Below are 24,358 nucleotides of genomic sequence, written 5' to 3' on the forward strand. Positions count from 1 at the left end.
GAGAAAGGAAAAATTGAAATCGCATCATATGACCCCTTTAAGACTGGTTTTGTGGTCCAGGGTCACAATTTTCATAATATTTTCAGAACAGTAATGTCATTTTCACTGCTGAAGCTGTGCACACATACATTACTAATCAAAAGTTTGGGGTCGATAAGATTTTCTTTTTGTTTTTGAAAGCCATTTTTTGATCTTATGGTCATCGAGACTGCATTTATCTGATCACAAATACAATACAATAATATTGTGAAATAATATTGCCATTTAAAATAACTATTTTTTTCGTATTTGAATGTTGAATGTTATGTTTTTTAAACATAATTTATTCCCGTGACGCAATGCAGAATTTTCAGAAGCCATTACTTGGGTTTTCAGTGTCACATGATCCTTCAGAAATCATTCTAATATGCTGATTTGCTGCTCAACAAACATTTCTTATTTTTGTTTATATTGAAAACAGTTGTGCAGCTTCATATTTTCATGGAAGACGTGATAATTTTTTTCTGGATTCTTAGATGAATAGAAAAAAAAACAGCATTTATTTGTCTTCACTTCTACTTTTGATTAATTTAATTCATCCTTGCTGAATAAAAATACAAATTTCTTAATCAACAGTTAATCTCCTATATAGCTAACTTTGTATGTATGCAGGCTCACTGATGGGGGACAAAACACGAATGACAGAGCTCTCCAGAGACATGAACGCTTACATCCGTCCATCTCCCACATCAGGAACCCTCGGGTGGTGTGACGAGAACCACCAACGAAGCCATATTCCTCTGTGAGGGTGCAGGCTATGATATTGTATTAGTGGAAACCGTGGGTAAGCCTTTGTTCCAGTTTTTTGTTGTGTTTTTAATTTTGAGTAATCTTAACATCTGTGTATGCAAAGTAACTCTGCAGTGTCACTTAAGTTTAAATCTTTAAACAGGTGTTGGTCAGTCTGAGTTTGCTGTGGCTGACATGGTGGATATGTTTGTGCTGCTGATCCCACCAGCAGGGGGCGATGAACTACAGGTATACACACTTCCATTACTTGATCTCTATTGTCATAGAAGTGGTTCTCAACCAAGGAGCCAGGTGCCTCAGCAGACTTCCATGGAGGCCTTAAGATTGTATTTCAATTTCAATTTTAATTATTTTTAAATAAATATATTTATTGGGGAGAAATTGTGACTAAAACATAAAAAATTAGTATTAGAAAATAAGATATATTTGTTAAATGTATTATCAAAAGATTGCGAACCACTGCCATAGAACATTATCTGAATAATCTAAACCTTGTTTTATATCATAGGTGATTCTTATATTGTAAATTTTTGTTTGTTTGTGAAAGTTTTGCTGAGAGTGGATTAAACTGTATTTTCAAAAAGGGAATAAAAAGAGGAATTATTGAGATGGCTGACTTGGTGGTGGTCACAAAATCAGATGGTGAATTGTTTGTTCCAGCACGGAGGATACAGGCAGAATACACAAGTGCCCTGAAGTTACTCCGAAAGAAGTCCAAAGTCTGGAAACCGAAGGTGTGCGGCTTTATAATCATGCTTTACATTCACAACTTGCTCATAGTCTACAACAAAATAATTATTTTGTTATTTTTTTTATTTAGTGAAATAAAATATGACCATCAAATCTGCAAAGGCCCATCTTGTTTAAAGGAAATGGCTATTAACAGCAGATTTTAGTAGATGTTAGAGGGGGACATTTTGGAAAAATTCACATATACACTACCATTCAAATGTTTGGGGTCAGTAAGATTTTTATTTTTTTAAAGAAAATAATATTTTGATTCAGCAAGGATGCATTAAATTTATCAAAAGTGACAGTAAAGTGTTCCCTTTCATGGGAACTTCGAACTGCATCCTCTAGGGGTCGCTATGGGGAACGCCTCGTCATGACCCGTGTCTGAAGCATACATTGAAAAAACACCAACTCGTTGGCCGGCGACAGCCATGACGTCACTACCGGTGCGACTATAGTATAAATAGGCGCCGGGAGCACACATCATTTTCTTCTTCATCTTCATTGACTGTTTTGTTTGAAGCGTGCATTTCTGTGGTAAGAGCGATCTCTATTCATCTCATTATGGCGAGCACTAGCAAAGCGTATAAGGATGTGTGCATCCGTGTTGACGTTGTTTAACATCTGATGACACACACGATCTATGCGTTATTTGTTTGGGCGAAGAGCACGCACGCGATGCCTCCGAGGGGGCAATCGGCGTGCACTGCGAGCGTTTTTTCCAAGGGAAAAAGCTCCGCTCTCGTTTGTCTCTCTTTTTGAGGAAAGAGGGGCAGCCATCTGCTTCCCGCGATTCAGGACCCACGCTGCTGAGGCACGGAAGGAAATGAGCTCGTGGGGATCGCAGGTGGATCTGGCCGATGAGTTTAAAGAGTATGACCCCTTTAATGTATTTGATCTTGGCGGAATAGAGCTGCTATGCTGCTGCTGCGGCAGAGCAAGTACCGAGACTTGCTACTGCCAATACATCCACAACATGCTGCTGTGAGCATGTAAGAAAAATTGCTGCTGCAAATATAACATACATGAAATAACCCCCATATAGCATACATGAATAACCTCGTAGCAGATCTATACAGGTGGAGCTGGGGAAGGTGGAGGATTTCTGAAGCAAACTGCAACTACTACGGCAAGCACTAGTCATATATTTGAATGTTGAGCAGCGATGGGTACCGGCTACCGATACAGGAGAGAACCAATCAGCTGTGCCATGTGATGATGTCATTAGGTCAGATTGAGTTAGACCTATCGGACTACGCCATCTAGAGTTTCATGCCAGAACTCTTATTTCTTTTGAACTTTCTGTTCATTAAAGAATAAAAAAAAATGTTTTTCCACAACAAAATTAAGCAGCACAGCTATTTTCAACATATAATAAGAAATGTTTCTTGAGCAGCAAATCAGTATATTAGAATGATTTCTGAAGGATCATGTGACACTGAAAACTGGAGTAATGATGCTGAAAATACAGCTTTCCTATCACAGAAATAAATTACATTTTAAAATATATTCAAATTTAATTGCAATCATATTTCACAATATTGCTGTTTTTACTGTATTTCTAATCAAATAAATGCAGCCTTGGTGACTGCAAGAGAAAAACTTTTTACAAATCTTACTGACCCCAACCTTTCCAGTTGTGTATTTATAGCCCTTTCCTTATTCTAAAACATATCCTCCTTCCCCTTCCTCCAATATAAGAATTGCTTCCATGTTAAATGTGTTTTATTTATGCATGTATATGTAAATGTATGTGTATTTATATATCTTCATTCTCTGTTCAAAACATCCATCCTGGCCAGCGGGAGTAGTCTGATGTCTTTTCCCATCATGCTCTGCTCTGCGTTGTCAAGTCTTTCCTTTTTGTCTCCTCGCCGTCAGTATTACTTTTACCCGCAGGGCATAGAGCCAACATAGGCAGCCCTTTGAATGGCCAAATGCTGCCCCATGCATTTTACTGATTAGAGGCCACCCACATGGATGAAAACCGCTAAAGCCTTTGTCTCCTCTGAGCAGCATGATTTCTGAGCTCCATCCCTGTACTGGAGAATGCGACGGTCATATTGATTTTTTTCGCCCTCCCTAAAGACTCTAGTATATAGGTCTTTCACTGAAAACGAGGATGGAGTGATGTGTGTGGGCGAACACCCTTTATATTTCCACATTCTGGCTGCTCAAAAGTATAGCATCTGCCTGCTTCCATTCTCTCTGTTCATTTCTTCCTCTGCTTTCTGTTTTTGTCTTTCTTTAACTCTCCACATCTGCACCAACACATTTTATGTGCTTTCTCTCTTTCTCTCCACTCTTTCCCACGTGTGGTCAGGTGGTCCGCATATCTTCTCAGATGGGGCAGGGTGTGCCTGAGCTGTGGAATACCATGCTACAGTTCAGGGATGCAATGCTGAGCAGCGGGGAGCTCCGAGTCTGCCGGCAAACTCAGCAGAAGGTGTGGTTGTGGAATCTGATCCAGGAGAACGCTCTACGCCAATTCCAGCAGCATCCAGCGGTGTGTGCCGAGCTCCCGGAGCTGGAACGAAGGGTCACGTGTGGAGATATCTCACCCGGCCTTGCTGCTGACCTCCTTCTGAAAGTTTTCTCCACCATACAGTGAAGGAATGCCGTTCCATGGGATACTATAAGCCAAGGCTTATTGGAAAGATATAATAGAAAGATTGAGTCTTACAACATTTTGTTTCTTATTATTGTGTTTCATCTGGTTTTAAAGGATTTTAATAACTGATGACATATGACGATTATTATAGGTGAGATAACCGTTTCTGTATTATCTTGCACAGTTGGTAAAATTGTATTTAAAGAAAAGGAAATTAAATGATTAATAACTTTTACACCCTATGACCTGAAATCTGTTACTTGTACGGGACTCAGTAAAGTCTTATAGAACATAAGACCACATTGGTCCACTCGGGCCACTGATTAAATATATATTTTGATTTTTTTGATTTCTGGAAACATTTACACTGATCTCATGGAATAAATAGATGTATTAAAAACATTTAATTGAACAGATTCTTTTTTTTTTTCTGGAAAGCTATAATATATAAACACTCTTTTGTTGGAAAACAATAGCTTTCTGTGGAAAAGATTACTGTTTGATTTTTACTTTCCTGCAAACATTTGCACTTATTCCATAAAATAAATTCAATAAAATGCAATGTAGTAATTTTTTTCTTTATAAAGTAATTTTTTAACATTACCATATTTTTCATTGAACATTTTCTTTGCTAAAAAATCACTGAAAAGCTATATGTAAACACTTGTGTTTACATGACTGACTCTTGATTTTTTTTCTTGCCTGCAAACATTTGCTCTGATCCCATAAGATACATTTATGATTTTTTCCCCTCAATACAGTATATTTTCTTGACACAATGTATCGTTGTTGTTGTTTTGTTTGTTTGTTTTTTACATTTTGAAAAGATACAGTTAGTTTTATATATATATATATACAGTGGGTACGGAAAGTATTCAGACCCCCTTCAATTTTTCACTCTTTGTTATATTGCAGCCATTTGCTAAAATCATTTAAGTTAATTTTTTTTCCTCATTAATGTACACACAGCACCCCATATTGACAGAAAAACACAGAATTGTTGACATTTTTGCAGATTTATTAAAAAAGAAAAACTGAAATATCACATGGTCCTAAGTATTCAGACCCTTTGCTGTGACACTCATATATTTATACTTTCCGTACCCACTGTATATACACACACACACACATACTCTATTTTAGTCATCTTGAGAATGTTATCCTGATAACATGATAAAATGGCTCTTTTATCTGTTCTTGGGGGGAAAAACTCCTTTGAAAAATGGAAGATTCCGTTTCATGTAAATGACCTTTGACCTTTCAAACAGTATATTGTTTTATATTCATGTATTTTTAAATAGAAATCCTATATACTGTACACAGATGCTATGTAAACTACTAACTGCTATGTAAACCACGTACTGTAGTATACTGCTGTGATAAATGTTTCCATGTGAAAAAAAAAAAGCAAATGCGCTGATGTTCATCTGTGTTTAGTCTTGGGGTGTTTGTTCCAAATCACTTTTTTTTTTTTTTTTGTTCAGTTATATTCTCTGCAAGTCTGCAAATGACATTGCTGATCTTACATCAGAGCTCCATTACATGAATTTAAATGAGCTCATACAGTAGAGTGTTTTCCAGTAGTTGATGTTCTCTGAGGCTGACACTAGATGGACCTCTAGACCTGGAGAGATCTTTGTCCATTATGTAAATAAGCTCCTCTGCATGCCACTGCTGTTTGTCTCAGCCTACAATAGTGTGCTGTTGGGCTGCCCCTAACAGACTCGGAATATGCTGACTGCGATTCCAGTCTTGCTCATTCCTGTCTTGATGGCGTATCACAACTGAGATTTACAAACTCTTAAGAGAACATGCCATGTTGAACATTGGCAAGTTTAAACCCAGCATTGTTCTGTTTCAATAAATCCCAAATTCATGTGACCTCGTCTCATCGCTTTTGTTCTGCAAGCTGTCTGTGTTTGCGTATAGACACGTTCTGCCTCCTGTGCACATGCTTTCTAGTCATTATGTTCTAGTCATAGTCTTATGACTCAGACTGGAATGCTTTGTGAATACTGATGAACTCCAAAGACCTGAGGGTCGCCCTCTCCATCAATCACGAATAAAAGCTCTTGGCCTTTTTCTGTAAACAGAGATGCGTTAGATCTGAGCGTCTGGACTGTACCCGCAGAGCCCAGAAGTGTGGTTTGTCTGGAGGAAAACTTCTTCAGTCTATGACATCATATTGCAGCCTAAACAGTGCTGATATACACATTTAACATTTAGAAAGATTAGATTTGTGTAAGAACATGCAGGACCCAAGGTCTCTTATTGGAGACTGGAGGGACTTAATGTTTGGAAATCTTAATCTTCTGCACATCTCAACAAGTAAATTATGGCTGCACATCTTCATCTTCATCATTTAAAAAAAAAATAAATAAATAAAATATGCAGTACTGTGCAAAAGTTTGTGGTTTGTAAGATTTAAAGTTTTAGTCTCTTAAGCTCAACAAGGCTCCATTTATTTGATCAAATGTAAAAATGTAGAAATATTACAAATTAAATTACTGTTTCTATTTGAATATATTTTAAACTGTACTTAATTCCTGTGATGGCAAAACTAAATTTTCAGCTGCCAGTCTTCAGTGTCACATGATCCTTCAGAAATCATTCTAATATGCTGAGAAACAACTTGCATTATCATCAATATTGAAAACAGTTGTGCTGCTAAATATTTTTAGTAGAAACATGTGCATAAATTTTCTTTAGGTTTCTTTGGTGAATAAAAAGAACATTCAAAATAAAATTTTGGACATACGTTTTGTTTTGTTTTTTAAATAGTAAAAAGTAGTTTCTTTACTTTCTCTAAAAATAATACAATAATAATATTAATAATAATAATAATAATAATAATAAAGAATTATACCAAACAATTGATAATGATTTTCAAGAATTTAGGATTGTTTTCTTTATTATGATATCAGAATAGTTGAAAATGAAAACAAAAAAAACATGTTAACAATTAATTGTAATTCACATGTAACACAAATAAATAAATAAAAATCCTCACGATAAAAGATGTATTCAAGTAAGTGTGATGTATTTTTTAATAAATTAATAGTGCAAAAAAAGATATCATAAAGCCACATTTTTTCTGGGATCAGAAGGCATTCACAGCCATGCATGCTGAAATAATGTTAGCATTCAAATAAAAAAGAATAACAAACTAAACATTGACATGCTACCCTTTTCGAACCCTATTTAAAAGAAATGTAGCCTTAGCCCACCTATAAAGCAACCGTTCTTTGTAGTTTTCCTTGTCAGAGTCTCACCCTGCTGCGTTTGTGCTATTTGCCTCCCTTACATCTACACTCACATGCGCATGTGCTCGGCTGGCTGCCACGCCGTCTCTCTAGTGACTGATGAGTGTGTAAGGCATTTCCTTAAGGGTGTGAGCTCGGCTGCTGCAAAACGATCCTATGAGTGACAAACTAATGGGACAAGCCTGGAAGTGAGGAAGGGAGTAATACAAACTCCGGTTGGCACACTTAGACTAGACCGGCAGTCCTTTCAACTGTAAGTGATTTCAGCCCTGTTATGATAAGCCTTTTGTAATCCCTGTGGCCACATCTGCAAATTACAGTATCATTCCGTAGGGTGTTATACTGTTGCAGAATAAGCATTATATTACAGTACCCTAAAGTGATAGTTCCCCCCAAAATTAAATTAAATAAAAAAATTCCAAGCCTGACATTGGACCCCTGACTTCCCATTGGACTTCATGGAACGGACAAAAACACTGAGATATTTTTGTGTTCAACAGACAAGGAAATGTCATATAGGTTTGGAATGACATGAGCATGAGCAAATGATGACAGTTTGTTTTTTTGGTGAATTATCCCTTTAAGAGCTTTATTTTTAAACGTTAAGAACGTTATGGCAAATGAAAAATATAATATTACAGATATTGTTTTGTGTGTGCAAACGTACAGCTCCCAGGCTACAACTCAGAACTGCTTTTGAAAAGAAAATGTCTGCTTCAGAAATAAGAGAAGAGGAATTCAAATGACCTGTGGTAATAAATTTGAGTAATTATTCTTAGCAACTATTGATTGATGGTATCGAATGGAGATGAACTCCTTTGAATAACTCCGTGAAAAGCAGGCTGCTGCTAGTCTTAACTTAATGAATTCCATCTGGTCTCTGTCCTAAAATTAAGGTTTGATCAGGCCATGGTCCCACTGGTTATACTATTGCGTCCACAATGCTGATGTCAAAATCAACCTCTTCAGATACAAATGTATTTCCCGGCAACGCCGAGTGGCTTTTTTCTGCCTCCACCCTCAAGCGGTAACTCAGCATGGCTTGTGTTCTTGATGGTAATGGAGTGTCTCGAGATGGCAGGCAAACTCTCCTCAGGCCTCTAAACTCAATCCTTTTTAATCCCGGGTCTAATTGCTTACTTTGCCAGCCAAAGTGAATTCAGCTGCTGGCTGTCTGTGAGACCAACAGTCCCTTTAGAGCACAATGTAATAACATCATAGATTTACAGAAATTAAAAATTTAAACAAAAGACAGCAATGTGGCAGCTCGCCTGTCAAAGAGGCCAGCGGCCTTCATACTCCTGTTAAGATAAAAGAAAAAGAGACATCAAAAGCAGCGTGCCACCCATCTCCCTCGCTGCTTCATCCCTCCCTTAAAAGTTATGTTTAAATAAATAGTTGGTATGAAAAGAACCCAGTGTACTCTCCTTCCACTTTTCTTCTTATATATCATATATATTACTCTAATATAACACTGTATTGTCATGAGCAGATGAGGACAGTATTTGAGTCAGGCCGAAACAACACCCTTCCATTGTAGTGCTGAGTTTTATTTTCCACAGAAGCATCAACATCTAGTTTTATTTTGCTATGGTTTTGTTATATGCACTTTTCATTTTATGTGTTATTTTAAAAGGATGAAAAGTAATTTGATTGTTTGTTGGGTGCATGCAGGGATGTGTTTATTATTATTATTTATTCTGTGATGCTTTGCATGCCATAGTTTGCAGAGAAAACAAAACTAGATTAGCATTTTTTTCATAAGGAAATTCCATGCTTGCAAAGCAGCAACGGCACGGAACTAATCAGTTCACACTGTCTAAACCTTGAAGACAATTAGCATCGAGCCATGGATTCCCTAGAGAATTTCGAAGTTTTGAATTTTGTTTAAAAATAAAAATGGCATACAATCACGACTTAAACGTGAATTATGAGCTGTTTTCAGTTGGTTTTGACTCAAGCAATTCATTGAAAAGATTCGGCTCAAAAGAAGGGTTCGTTCTAGGGATGTAACGATTACCGGTTTGACGATAAATCGTGATAAAATTCCCTACGGTTAGTATTACCGTTTCATATTTTAATTATCATTAAAAGCGTATTAGATTACCGCGATTTGAACAACTCGCGATAAATAAATACTGTCCAGCATAAAGCACAGTTTTAAGTAACAGTCTCATGTAGAGTAGTTTCGTTTTAAGTGAAAACAGCAGAGTAGTTTCGTTTTGAGTGAAAACAGGGTGGAAAAATTGGGAGGTTTTAAAAGAGTGCTAAGGGAATTATACAAATTAATATATGAATGAATTAATTATATGAATGTACCTCTGAAAGTTCTGACGGTCTTCAGAAATGATTCGATTCGATTTGTTTTCATCTTTGCTCCATGTAATACCTAAAGGAAGTGTTCTTAATCGCAATACTGCTTTGTCCACGGAGGTTACGGGAAACAGCTCTAATTCAGCTTTTCCATAAGCGCCACCTGCTGTCAGCGAGTGGATTTACAGAGACTTATATTTACATTCAGCCTGTGTGCGGTTTCTGTCTGGCCAAAAACGGACCGAATTTGCATGCCCTGCTGTAAATTTTGACCGGTCGATGAAAAACAGTGTGGATTCTATACATTTGAACAATTCAGATAAGTTATCTAGAATTATTTATGGCGCAGATAAAATACATATAATCATCTATTAATCAATTATCATTTTGACTTTTGTCTCTTCTTTATTTAAAGGCTGAAATGTGAGGTTTACCTTTTTATGAAACTTTTTCAAAGCTTTATTTGAACATTTACATTAAATATTTCAACATGCTATTAAACTGTTGTCAGCCAAGTTGTCATTTAAAATCCAAACATCATTGGTAATGTCATTGTTTTAGTGATTATGCAAACAAAAAAGTTATTTTATTTGTTGTTTGTTGATTTTTAAATATATAACTTGGTGAAGTGATTTATGTGTCAGTACTTTTTGAACATCTCCAGCACATTTTAACAATACCGTGATAACACTGATCGTGATAATACTGATAACCGTGATCATTTTGGTCACAATAATCGTGATAGGAAATTTTCATACCGTTACATCTCTAGTTCGTTCACGAATCAGATCATCGCTACAAGTCAAGTCACCTTTATTTGTGACTCGTGCTGGCAAAATGAGTCGGAATGCGCACGGGCTAATTTTGAGCTACAGGCAAAAAAAGTGAAAAATGTCGATTTTGAGGTTTTCACAAAAATTAGTTCATTAAGCCCTCGTCTAGCGTTCCCAATGCTCAAAATAATAATTTTAGATGTTTAATTGCCTTTATTTGTACGTTTTCTGAGAGGAGTGACTTTTCTCCTCTCGCTTCTCACGCTGACTGTCATCCGAAGCGCGCGCATAAAGGCGCTTCCACCTGTGTGCGATCCCGATAAACATACACATACGCACAGAATTACATTAAATATTCACGCAAACATAATCTGTTATGTCTTAAGTGAACGTTCGGGGTTACTGTTGGGGAAAAACATCTGATGTGTAACATTATATTAGATCCGTGTATTACAGTGGGTCTTAATTTAGGCCGCCTCATTAATGTTAATCCAATAATAAAAGAATCACTCACTGCTTTTATTGAACTGCTTTTGTAGTTTTAATAATACATTTATTTGTAACGAACACACTAAAGGGATTTTTACATTTGATTATTTTGTTTTTCTTGAATGCTTTTTGTTTAGATGTAAAATGAAAAAGGTAATGCACTATTTTTTCTTATATTTTTTTACTGTTTTTTTTGCATCTGTTCTTATTTATAATAACAAAGATAAAATAAAAATAGCTATATTGTGACTAGTAATATAGAAATTATTATTAAGAAAAGAAGTGGAGGAAAAGATGCAATGTTGCAGGTGATTTTGCTTTGGAACCTTCAGAAAACTTTAACTCGATTTTTTTCCTCAAAATTGACTTTGCTGACTCTATCGACTTCAAACAGGTGTAGCTCAGTCATTTTTCGTCCGATTCCAACAAATCATACATAATTTTGAAGGTATTTTAATGGAGAATGACAATGAAAATGAAATGCTCATTGTGACTCATTTTGCCAGCACAGGTCACATTTGTAAAGCGCTTTATACAATACTGGTTGTGTCAAAGCAGCTAGTGTCAAACAGGAAAATAGTTTGTCAATAATGCAAGAAGACAATAACAGAGTAATTTTTCCAGCTAATGTCAGTTCATTGATGATTCAGTGATGTTATCATCTACAAAGCAGGCCAATCAGCCCCACCCGAAGATGGATTAATTAAAACACTACCAGCCGGTGACGTAGCTAAAGTCCTTCCCAATTTCACAAGTTCGACATACTATTGTTGAGAGCAGATAATCTCTTCCTCACACTGACTTTGTCCTCTCAAAAGACTTTTGGAAAATGCTGTCAAATCTTTTCGTGTCACAGATGCTGAACCCTACAAGGGATAGAGAAATTGCTTTATTCTGACAATCAACAACTCGGTATTTCGTGTGCAGGCAGCTCTTATGTTTCCTTCCACAGCTCTCTTCGATAAATCTGATTGTCCCGTCCTTCGATGGGGACGATGCAAGCGACCTTATTGTTTGTACAATCACGGCAAAGACAATAAGTTTGGTGTGATGACGACGGGTAAATAAAATCATGATTCATTGTTGTTTTAAATTAAGGTTTGAAATCTATGCGTTTAAGCGATGGCTGAATTGGTGTGTTGTTGTCTCGACCCTTCGTGACGGATATAATTTTTAACTAATGGGAAAGAGTTAATGGCAGGAAATGTGCGCAAATCAAAGTTGGGCTTCAATAATTATTAGAGTTTTAATAGTTGTAAATCATGTAATATTCTACTTCCTGACGCAACTGCGTCATCACATAAAATAATTGCTGAATAACTGAAAGAACCGAATGCCTGAAATGAATGGGATTTCTAGGTCTAAGCTGCATGCATATTTCCAAAAAGGGTTTTATGCAAATACATGACCTCAATTAATTTACAGTGCATTTAATTACACTGACACTGATAACATTAGCTTTTTTCTATTCATGCAGGCTATTCCCACTCAATAAAATTGTTTTCTTACCTAAATAGGCTAGGCTATTCTAAATTCCTCGACACGCGCATTAAGTTGTTAGAATTCTGCCATTACATAGACAAATAGCTGAAAAACATAATTGAGCACTTCAAAGCATTATGATTTTGGGGTTTTATTTGTAAAACTTTTCCTCTGCTTCACATCTAGATCTTGGAGATCCTGAAGCCACTTTCTGCCAATGGAGCCTCTCACACCACTCAGGACAATTACACTTGCCTTGAGGAATTGGAGAGGATCAACAAAGAAATAGAGGCAGTAAAGAGTGAGGTGGAGAAAAAACAAAAAAGACTGTCTTGGTATCAGACATCGCAGTCCCTCGCACGGACAGATAGTTCAGGTCTTTGCTCTGAGAAATATTTGAGAACCACCAAAGCTAAAGACCTGAATGGAAACCATTTGATATACAAAAAACCTGTTTCCACAACCAGTGGTCTTAAGTATGTGGTTGATCGTGCCAGACCCAAGACTGATTTGGAATATGACCCTTGTTCCAATTTCTCAGCAGACTTACTATCTAGCACAGGGGTGCCCAAACTCGGTCCTGGAGGGCCGGTGTCCTGCAGAGTTTAGCTCCAACTTGCCTCAACACACCTGCCTTCAAGTTTTTAGTATGCCTAGTAAGAGCTTGATTAGCTGGTTCAGGTGTGTTTAATTGGGGTTGGAGCTAAACTCTTCAGGACACCGGCCCTCCAGGACCAAGTTTTGGCACCCCTGATCTAGCAGCTCAGTAGACAGTAAGCTAAAGTCAACTGATAAAGCGGATACTGAACATAGCCTGAAGAATAACCGAACAGGAAAAAATTTTCAGCCTCTGTCCTCTCATTTTGATGACTCTGACGATGAAGGTACCTTGGTCCCTGACATTCCACCTTCAGCAAAAGATCAGGGAAAATGTAGCACCAAACAGAAAGGCAAGAGTATACCACATTTACCTGAGGGGAATTGTGCAGGTAATAATTATCATCTTGCAAATGACCAAACAAAACCCAGGCAGCACAAGGAAAAGTTATCTTCTGATGGATTTCTAAGTCATGAAATTAAAAATAGTGTGTGTGACCAAGAGAAGGAAAGGACCTCAGCGAAACCTGTGATGATCCCACAAGAACAAGAGTCTTCTGAAGGAGAACGTGCCATTGATGTGTCACCTCTAGAAGATGAACATAAGCTTTCAAAGCAGTGTGGAACTGCAACCAAGGATCTACCCAGATTATGCCCTATTAGCAATGCTCCAGCTGAGGATGGTAAAGAGCCTAATAAAGGGCCCTTAAACAAACCGGTAATGATGGCAAAGCACCCCGTAGAAAAAAACAGGCCTTTTCTGGAGGATCTAACAGAAGAACCTTTGGCTGAACCAGTTAACTCTATAAATCTCAATATGGAATTTGTTACACAAAAAGAGGAAAAAGTTCACGACATGGAGAATGTCTTGGATGACATTTCTACTTGTCTAGACAATCTGAGAAGTGAGAGTGAGCGGAACAAATGCAATCAAGATGTTAAGATGCTTCCTGTAAGTTCGGTTTATGGAGATTAATTCTCCAATGTGTTTTTTCTTACCATCTTTTCACATCGTCATTGCAGTTTTTTTTTTTTAAATTTTGACTTAATTTATTTCGATTGAGTGTGCGTGAATATAAGTGACTTGTTTTACTGCTGCAGGTGATTTGACACTTTATGAGCAACTGAAGGAACATGCTCTATCTGAGGACATGTTGCGAGTAAACAACTTCCCTCGTAAACATAAGGATAAAGCTGATTTTGCCATCCAGTATGGAGATACCAAGAAGGGCGTAAGTGACCGTGAGTGTAGTGGTTCACACTCAAACATTTTTGAGTTGTAACTTTTGAGTTGTGGCTTTCCAGTTCAAGTCACCGTAGGATATTTTTGTTATTGTTACAATCATTTTTAATGTAAAGCAATATCGAACTTTTAATATAGATGAAGCTTTTAGGATTTGAAGCCTTTTAAATAATTAGGAATTCAATGGTAACAGCTTTGAAGAGAATTTGCTGTCGATGTGGAGCAACATTTTCTGTTGACAAAAATGGAAAGCACACCCGCAGAGAGGAGTGTAACTACCATTATGGAAAAGTCATCGAGAATCGAGGTAAGAATGTCTTCGAATGTCTCTAAAAGTGATTTTTTTTATTTGTGGCATTGTCTTCTCTGTATGTGTTCTCTCATAGCGCCAGGAGGTGTTGAGATGCGCTACAGTTGTTGTGAGAATGCAGTTGGGTCTCCTGGATACCAAGTGTTCAATGTATTATGATTTGTGTTGGAATTATACTCATACACTCATGCTTTGTTAGAGGGGCTGAAAACATTTCACCTGGTTTGTCTGCACTCCTTTATGCCATGATCTTTCCTTGAACTGGGTTTTCAGTAGTGATATTGTAGCATTTTACCAAGCCATTAACCTAATAATCAATTTTCAGTGACTTCAGTTGAAACGTTCTTCAAGGCTTTGTGAACAGTCTTCCTCAATCTTCAGTGCCCAAAACTTGTCCAGGAGTCTTTGCTCTTGACACACAAACAGTAAGGCTTATGCTAATCATAATTAAGATAAAAAAAAAGAACATAGATGTACATTCATGTGATATTTTATTAATTTAAATGTGTGTTTTACCAGTGTTATACGACTCAAGGTCTGGAACTAGCAAGAGTGACTGTGGTCAACAGCAGTTTGGAAGTTGTCTTCGACTCTTTTGTCAAGTCTGATAATGATGTAGTTGACTATAATACCGGGGGGGGGGATGTTTTAATTTTATATTTTAAGTTAGCGAACTGTGAATTAAATGTTGTAAATCACACCTTTTTATCCTGCTCAGTTTCTCCAGCATCAGTGAGGGTGATGTGAAGGGTACCAAGTCATCTTTGCGTGATGTACAAGCAGTGCTTTTGAGCTTTATTAATGCAGACACAATTCTGATTGGCCATGGCTTGGAGAATGACTTAACCGCTCTAAAAGAGTTATAGTGGAATGCTGTCAAGGTTTTAGAGCAATTTGCAGCTGGAATTCTGATGTAAACCTTTTCAACTTGGCATTGAAGTATGTGGTTTTGATTAGAAGCTCTTACGGATTGCATTTTGGTCATTCTGCCATCTTCAGATTATTCACAGCACTGTGATTGACACCTCTGTTGTGTTTCCTCATTGTCTGGGTCTACCACACAAAAGAGAATTTAACAGTCTGACTGCAGACTATCTCCGGAGAATTATCAAAGAGAGCGGTATGTTGGCATGTTAAAGGCATTTGTAAGAAATCACCATATGATCGAACATTGCTAAATCAGAAGCTGTAGCTTTTAGCTGTACTCTGGGTGTATTTTTTTTTCATGACACATTTTCCATACACTCGGAGGTGAAGTAGGGGCAGTGTATACAGGTATCGTTCAGATGTTTTTAACTCTTCCATGAAATTGCTGTTGGAGTAATTGAGTCAGTAGTGAAGGGAAATTGGCTTTCCACCACGATTAGCAAACACTAAACAGCTCATGCTTGTTTCCCAAAAAGAAAACACAAACACTTACACTTGATTGTGAATTTTTTTTTTTTTTGTGGTCTTATAATACACTATGGGAGTAAATCTTTGAATTCTGGAAAGAGGGAATGAAATTAAAGGCATTAACAAGAAATATCTGCATCATGTGATTTCTTCAATCATAATATCATCCAGAAATGTTAAAAGGTGTAATGAGCTAATAACAGTCTGTTACAACATTATAACTAGCTATCTCACAAATTTTTGCTCACTCAGTGTTTTTTTTACTTTACAGTGGGGTAATTTTAGGGTTAAGATTTTTTTTTTTTTTTACCAATTATCCAAATAATGTTTAGTCCTAGAAAGCTATTATTATCAATGATTTTTTTTTACACGGAATCCCTGCTCTCGACAGACGGCACCCCGGTTGGGAAACACTGCCTTAGATCGCTAGTAGTCCAGATTTGGTAATCTGAAAAAGTGTGTATCTGGATCATTGTGATCCAATCCAGTTTTGAAAAACCAGCAGAGTAAGATTGATTACCTGATCCTGGACAGCAAACCACAGGATTTCCAAATCCAGATCATTCTGATCCAGATTAAGCTTTTTGAACAACTGGCTCCTCGTGGTCAATAATCTGCCGCCTTTAAAAAGAGACCAAACTTAAGTCTGTGCTCCAAAGCATTCAAGATTTATGCTCCAAAACATTTAGATAATTAATGTTTTTATAACGTTTCAGATAATTTGCCATCTGTAGGTAATCAAAATTTAGCAGTTAACCTAATTCTTATAGCCAGTAATGGTAATATTAAACCTGAAGGGCTTCTAGATCTGGCCTTAGTCTCTATATGCTGATCACTCAGAGTCTGACCCAAAATCAGAATCCATTCTGATAGGACTGAATCCTGTTAGAACTGAATCCGGGACAAGGCTACTGCTCTGAATTGACTTTTAAATCGCTCCTGGTGGAGTTTTACCTGCTGCTTGACTCTTTTGACAGGTGTTTGAGGGCCGTGGCTGCAGTGAAAAGCCAGTGTGAGGGCTGGTGAAACAGTGGGCTGACATGCCCAGGAGCAGTGCCAGGGCTCTGTTGGTGCTGCCCGTTTGGGCTCATGCTGTACAAGCTGTGTGAGTGTGGACCAACTGGCTGCTGGGAATGCCTCAGCGACAGCCCTGGATTACTGTACCAGCATCCAGACAAACACACTGCTCTTGGCACAGAGAGAAAGAAACCAGATGCTCCCCCTTCCAGTCGGGAATGTAGGAAAATCTGTTTGCATGGAGATTAATGATTAGTTTACAAAATTTTTTGAAAGAAATATAATCAATTAGTGTGATTGGATTTATTTTATTCCAAATCCGCCATACACAAATGTATTATATGTACATGAAGTACAACATACATGAAACCTACACTCTAAAAAATCCTGGGTTGTTTCAACCCAACTTTGGGTCAAATATGGACTAACCCAACTTTTGGGTGAAATTTTTAAATGAAGTTTTTAACCCAAAAGTTGGGTTAGTCCATATTTGACCCAAAGTTGGGTTGAAACAACCCAGCATGTTTTAGAGTGTAATAGAAATTGGAACAATTTCATATATTAACATGTATACAATGAAATCGATATCAATATGGGGGGAAAAAATCAATATGGAAAATTTTTCCTTATGGAGCTTCTAACAAAAACTACATTTGTGCTAATTAAAGGGGTCATATGATGCGATTTCAATTTTTCCTTTCTTTTTGGAGTGTTACAAGCTCTTGGTGCATAAAGAAGATCTGTAAAGTTGCAAAGACTAAAGTCTCAAATCCAAAGAGATATTCTTTATAAAAGTTAAGTCAGCCACGCCTACCTAAAACGGCTCGTTCTAACACGCCCCCACATACCTACGTCACTATCTGGGAAGATTTGCATAACGCCGCCCAAATGTTCACGGAAAAAAAATAGGCGTAACTTTTATTCTTGCTGTAGTATTGTTGTTGCCGCCGCCATGTCGTGAAGGCGCTGTGTGCTTCGTTGTGAAAGCGAAACTACTTTGTTTGGCCTTCCAAAAGAGGACGATATCGCTTCGTCATGCCTGGAGCTGATCCGTGCTGGTCGCTGAGGAAATACTTCAACTTCACGCTGTCGATCGCCGGATCGGCTTTCACCATGGACGAAGCGGAGTCCAGCCCGGGGTCGTCACACGTGGTTTCTGCAGGCATCACAATATGGTAAGGGACGTAACATTTCCGTCACACGCTTGAGGAATTCGGCCAATCACAACGCACTGGATAGCTGGCCAATTAAAGCACACCTCACTTTTTCAGACCGATGAGCTTTGTAAAAATCGACGCGTTTCAGAAAGGTGGGGCATAGAGGAGAAAAAATAATGTACAGTATGTGGAAAATAATGTGTTTTTTGAACCTTAAACAGCATAAACACATTTCATTACACCAAATAATGTTCTTTTTAGCAGCATCATATGACCCCTTTAAAAAAGATACTTAAAATGTTACAATAATAATAATAAATGTTACATTTATTTGAAAGTTCCTATAATATATCAGGCTAAAGAGCAGTTTACAGTGGCACAAATATTAAGATTGCATATATATTTTTTCCTTCAATTTATTTGACCAGGTCTTCCCTCAAAATAGAATTAATCACTTGTTACCCAGTGTCTTAATTGTAAGACAAATGACCATGTGATTCTATGCTAATTGATTGAAGACAGGAATTAATTTGGGCTAATTGAATGGCACATGAAATATCATTCAATCTAAAGTGTGTTCCGTTCCTTGAAAACTCACCGAAGGTTAGTAAGTTTTACCTTAGAATCAATAAAATGAAGAAGAAAGACAGACCAACCTTATAACCTTTTGATTATGTTCCTACATGATGAAACTCAAAAAAGTGGCAAGATAATATGTATATGACTGTTTTTATTTTTCAGGTGATGTGATCCTGAGTTCTGTATGAGAGAACATTTCAAACCAAATATGTGCAGAATCCTTGACTGTTAAGCAACAAAAAACAAGCCAAAATGAATTCTTTCCAATATACAGACCATTCGCCCCCACACCAGACACTGAAACATCAGAAAATTGGTAGCAATTTCAAACATTCCTTATTTGCTCTGAACCCAACTGCTAGCATGCAGCCATGCAGAGTGCATAGGAGATAAACCAGTGTCACAAAGTTAATTGCATTACTTAAAACTATTGGCCTGGCGTTATCAGCTGGATAAGCGTATGTATGATGGATGTCGTCTTTGGACATAATTACGACATGGTTGGTGTGATAGTCATATAATAATGTTTATTTGATTCTCACTAGTGTAAATATGCAGATTTCCTCCCTGTATTCAAATAAAGACATGTTATTTTGCTATTATTATATAATGTTGAATATTTAGACTCAATAGTCAAAAATAAATTCAAACCATTAGTGTGCACTTTCAGGAACATAAATGGCATTTTAGAAAGGTGCTGCTGCCACCTATTGTTCTATTGTTGCACCCAGTTCCAAGATAATTATATTTCCTGTCCTGCAAAAGAGTGCAATATTGCCGTTCTAATGCTTTTCTACTCCAAATTTTTTTAAGCTTTGGATATATAGTATTGTCAGGGAGGAGACTGGGCTGTTTAGAGTCTGTTTAGAGTTAGAGTAGTCATAATAGCACTATGAGAAATTATATGTTTATATATATTTTAATAATTTGTATAAAGGTTTGTTCATGGGGTTTTTGCCTTTAATGACAAGATCATTGAGACCAGAAAGAAAATTTGAGGAACAAAGAGGGTAAACAACATGATGCAGGCTAGATCCGAAACGGCATCCCCAAGAGGACAACTGCTTACACCAGGAGCATGTGCACTATCCACTTTGTCATAAGGTTGTGACACTTACACATTCACAAACCCTTAGGAACCCAGTATTTATACCAGATTTTGTTATGAAGATTATAATAAAATACCAACCTCCACAGCTCTACCACTGGAGAGTGTTTTTTAAAATTATTATTACTTATTTAGTAATCAATTATCAGCGTTTGTCTGTTTCATGTCAGTTTCACTTTTTTTGTTTTGTTAATAATAAGCATTTATGATTCATTAGTGACTCCATTTAGGTTACAAGATCACATGCCTTATAAACCAATCCAGTTATAGCCTTGATGTCATCAAATTGCTTTTGGAGTTGTACGACAGTCATTCACGGTTTGCGGTTATCATAAAATGTGAATGAGCAGTAGTGCAAGAAGAGTACTTCCTACGGCATAATTGGCTGTGACCTCTCTAATAAAACAGCATTTTTTTTTTCACCGTATACCTTGAAATTAATATTTAAGGGAAAACACATTGAAGATTAGACAGTTCATTAAGCGATAAGCTGTTTCCTCAACATACTGAAGCCATCTTCTGTACTGACATCAATCAGAAATCATCAAAAAAAAAAAAAAAAACTTTCCAGTGTACTAGTGCCTTGTTTTTTTTTTTTTTTTTTTGGGCTAACCTTGAAAACTCCCCCAAGGCAAAGGGCTCCGTGTATACTCTAATTGGTCGCCATGGCAACCTGACCACATGAATGATAGCATCATTCAAAAACTTGCAATCGACACACTCTATACAGCCAGATAGTTGAAGTGTAGTGACTACACAAACACTCACCTACTTTAAACCACCCTTTCTAAAGAGGCCAGCTTGCCAAGGACTTGTGGATAATCCCTCTTCCCAGTGAGCGTTCCCTGTCGTGCCTCCAGATTGTCAGGATTCCCACTGAGCTACACCCCTGGTCTTATCTGACATGTGGGATCATGCTATAGGTGGGTGTGGCCTGTGTGGTCATCGATAGATGAAAAAAGATTCCTGAATACAACAAATGTAAAAAGTATCCAACCTGTGAGATTGAGAGCTTTTTTGCAACCCAGGCTCGTTCAAAAAATGTGCGCCTGTGGTGGCATTTCTGCAAAATATTATTTTGATTCTTGCATACCTGATACTTATAAAAGCCATGTTACCAACTTCCCTAAACCTAACTGATAATGTTAACAAAAGCAAATGTGAGATAAATATGCAAACCCTGCCATTTTAGTTTGCTTCTACATGTCTTTGCTCTTTTATCATGACTTGTTTTTGACTGTACTCGTACCCAAGCAATGCTGGACCAGGTGAGCTAACGAGCAAGTTTACTTGAAAAGCCATACATATGGAGCTGGCTATGTGATGCATATTCAAAAATGTTTTCTTTTAGAATCATGCACTATAGTGATAGAATTTTGAGGTCATAACAGTATTGTAGAAGGAATTGTGTAAAAGTAAATCTTTATTAATCGATAATCTGTAATAATGTGAAAAGGAAGAAAAGTTGTTGGTGTTTTACTGCTTCTAGTGTTCAATTAATCTGGAAACTGCAGTGAATTGTATGAATAGGAATATTTTTGGAGTTTTGCAAAAATATAGGTAGAAGCACATTTTTTTCTTTGTTGCTTTTTTGACAGCTGATACCAATTTGATGAGAATTTTCTGAATCTACATTGATCTTACATGAAGATTTGCAAAGTCAACCAGTAAGTTAATCAACCCGATGAGCAGCCCTACCTCCATACAGTGATTCTGTGTCTCTCCGTGCCCCTGCTCTGTTTGTTTTCTTATCCCCAACCTGAACAGGGATCTCTTATTACTTGGCTTGCTGCAGTTCCCTAATGCCCTCAGATCCAGCCATCTGACAGGGGTGAAGTGAGGGAGCCTGGGAAATATTGATGTTGAGACAACTTGGGAGGAGAACGTGAAGGTAGAAGAGAGCGAGGCGATGGAATGGAGGAAAAAGGGAGCAGGCAGGTGGAAGGGGCGTCTTCCTGTAGACAGGCACTCCTCTAAGCAGCTTTTCCTCTGGAGGCAGGGTTGCATGAGGTCACAGAGGGATTACACTTTTGGCAAACAGGAGGGAGCTCCTCTCACTCAGGCTTTTGCAGCAGCCAAAGACTGCAACTCCCCCATGACTCGAACCCGGCTGTAATAAAGCCAAGGCCGGCTTGAACCTACAAACAAAAAAGCCAACAGCCTATCGATTGCCTGCTGCCAACTTTCACTCGCCTGTGTCGAAAGGTCGCCTCGGCATAGACAAGCTCCAAGCAAGGCTGAGTAAAAAATCCCTTTACTGTTTCAAACTAGACACATCTTGGGTTTGAACAATACATTTTTAAAATCTGAATCCCTGACCCTATTATATTCAAGAGGATTACGGTTACTCTCTTCTTAAAAAAAAAATTATCAGATGCCTTTCTGTTTTCTCTCTCTCAGCTCACTAGCAAAAATGGATACAGCCTTAAAATAAAATATGATTGCTGTATTCAAGTGTCTGTATGACTAAATTAGCCGGTATCTGGCAGAGAGATACAGTGTGACCTCATCACCCTGGAGACCCACTTAATCAACTTTCCCTTTCCAGCAGAGGTCAAGCTAAGCAGAGGCTTTCATTGGCCTCCAGCCCTGCTTTGATGTTAATTAAGACGCGATAGAACATAGAGAGGATTCATTAAAGCCAGAGTCAATCTAGTGGCACAAAGCTCCAACATGGTGTCACCTTCGACCACCTCGAAGGTGACATCCTCCAGACTCGAACGCACATCAAACCCCAGCTTGTTGTTCGTCTCGGTACAGTGACCCATAGTTCATTTCCGTCTAAACACGTGATTGGACGTTTGCTGTTACCTTGCAGGGGTGTTGAAAGCATAGCAGCACATGCCCCACCTTGGTCACAGTAGCTACTTAGTAAGCGATAATTTACTGTCAGCTGGTCATTACTGTAAAACAAATTAATATACATGTTTTGTTGAGGGCATCAGTTGGGTTCTGAAAGTAAAAATCCTAGTAATTTTCTCCACAGGTAAACTGATTTTGAACATTAACTTATAAACCTTTGAAGACAGATCTACTGTGAGCTCCAAGGTTGTTAATCGATGGTACAAGCTTTTTTTGAAGCCATCAGTCTGCATTATATCAACCTATTTTTTAATAATAGTGTTCAACATTCCGAGTAATTCCTGGTAAATCAGAGAATCAGAAACAAGCAAATTGCGTCAAAAGTACATATCTCTATAGACCATTTCAAGGAAGTAAACAATAACAAACACGTTGCGACGTTACTGCGCATGTCTGGTCCTAAAGCATTTCCGGTGGCGCCATTTTTAAATCACAAACCTGTCAAAACAAAATGACTAGCACATACTTTTTAAGTCTAACTAAAACAGAACAGTTAAGATATTTACAAAAACTAAGAATACACCATAACGTTGAATTACCGGACCCCTTAAATAAAGACATTGAGGCGAAAACTTTTCACTCAGAACGTTAAACGTTTACCTGAAATAACGTATCCAGACGTGTATCATTATCTGGTTCAAAAGGGTCTGGCTGCAGCTGGCGCTTGCACTATCAGACGTGCATTCTCAGGCTTGCACTCTCAGACACGGTTGAGACCGAGTGCGTCTACACAAGAGAAGCGGTAAAGGCATATCGTAGTCTGGATGCCTAAAATTACTTCCTTAGCGGAAAAGTTGGAAGCATTTGTTCATACAATGTGGACGACGTTTATCTTGTGTTTGGCGAGGTTGGAGCAAGTCAAACGTTGTCAAAAACGTACTCTGCTTGGTTCGTTGCTAAGGTGACCGGGGAGGTTATTAGTGGGCATTGCACTTGCATGGCTGGGTAAGTCTGTATGTCTATGCTAATAATAAATGACATTGCTAACTGAATTCTATTAAATTAATTGTTGTATTACGTCATAACTTATTGCATACATAATTATTCCATACATTTTGAAATGTTTGTGGATAGATTAGGTGAAGTGTGTAGCCATGTTGCGGTGGAACAGTGTGTGAGAGAGGGTTTGAATGCTCCATCTGTGACATCAGAGCCCTGTGTGTGGTCACGAATAAACTAGAAGGTGCATGCAATTCAATGTTGGCTAACGTGTCTTTTTTATCTAATTAATATTAAATTCTAATTCATCACGTGTTGTTGGTTTTAGATAAAAGTAGATACTTGCAGATTAGTCAGTTTATAATCCCACTTTGTTTTAGATTGATCCAAAACCAGTGGCAGACATTGGCTTTTCCAAACCTGTCAGACAAAGAGCAATTCAGAGTGGGATCCCATCACATCCACTGTAGTCACACCAGTCTCACCAAGCAAGCTTTTTAAGTCCTTGAAGGTAAGGAAAACATTTGCAGAAACAAGATAAATGAATTGCAATGTATGCAAAACACATGAAATATGTTCATATATGGTTTTCATGGATATAGCCACAAACATTGATATCTGCTGTAAACAGATGTCTGTACTTTATCAGTGTTTTTCTTTAGAAAACTTTACTTCACAACATTCCAAACATTCCAAAGC

At 37.6% G+C, this 24,358-nt stretch overlaps 2 pseudogenes; both read left to right on the top strand.

Moving 5' to 3' along the window:
• Positions 1 to 4,407, top strand: part of LOC107655209 (methylmalonic aciduria type A protein, mitochondrial-like) — an 11,070-nt pseudogene extending 6,663 nt beyond the window's left edge.
• A 7,499-nt stretch (positions 4,408 to 11,906) lies between these two features.
• LOC107655100 (RNA exonuclease 1 homolog) lies at positions 11,907 to 16,610 on the top strand (annotated as a pseudogene).
• The last annotated feature ends 7,748 nt before the right edge of the window (positions 16,611 to 24,358 follow it).

This window comes from Sinocyclocheilus anshuiensis, unplaced genomic scaffold (assembly GCF_001515605.1).
Source record: "Sinocyclocheilus anshuiensis isolate Anshui unplaced genomic scaffold, SAMN03320099.WGS_v1.1 scaffold1231, whole genome shotgun sequence".
Classification (NCBI taxonomy): Eukaryota; Metazoa; Chordata; class Actinopteri; order Cypriniformes; family Cyprinidae; genus Sinocyclocheilus; species Sinocyclocheilus anshuiensis.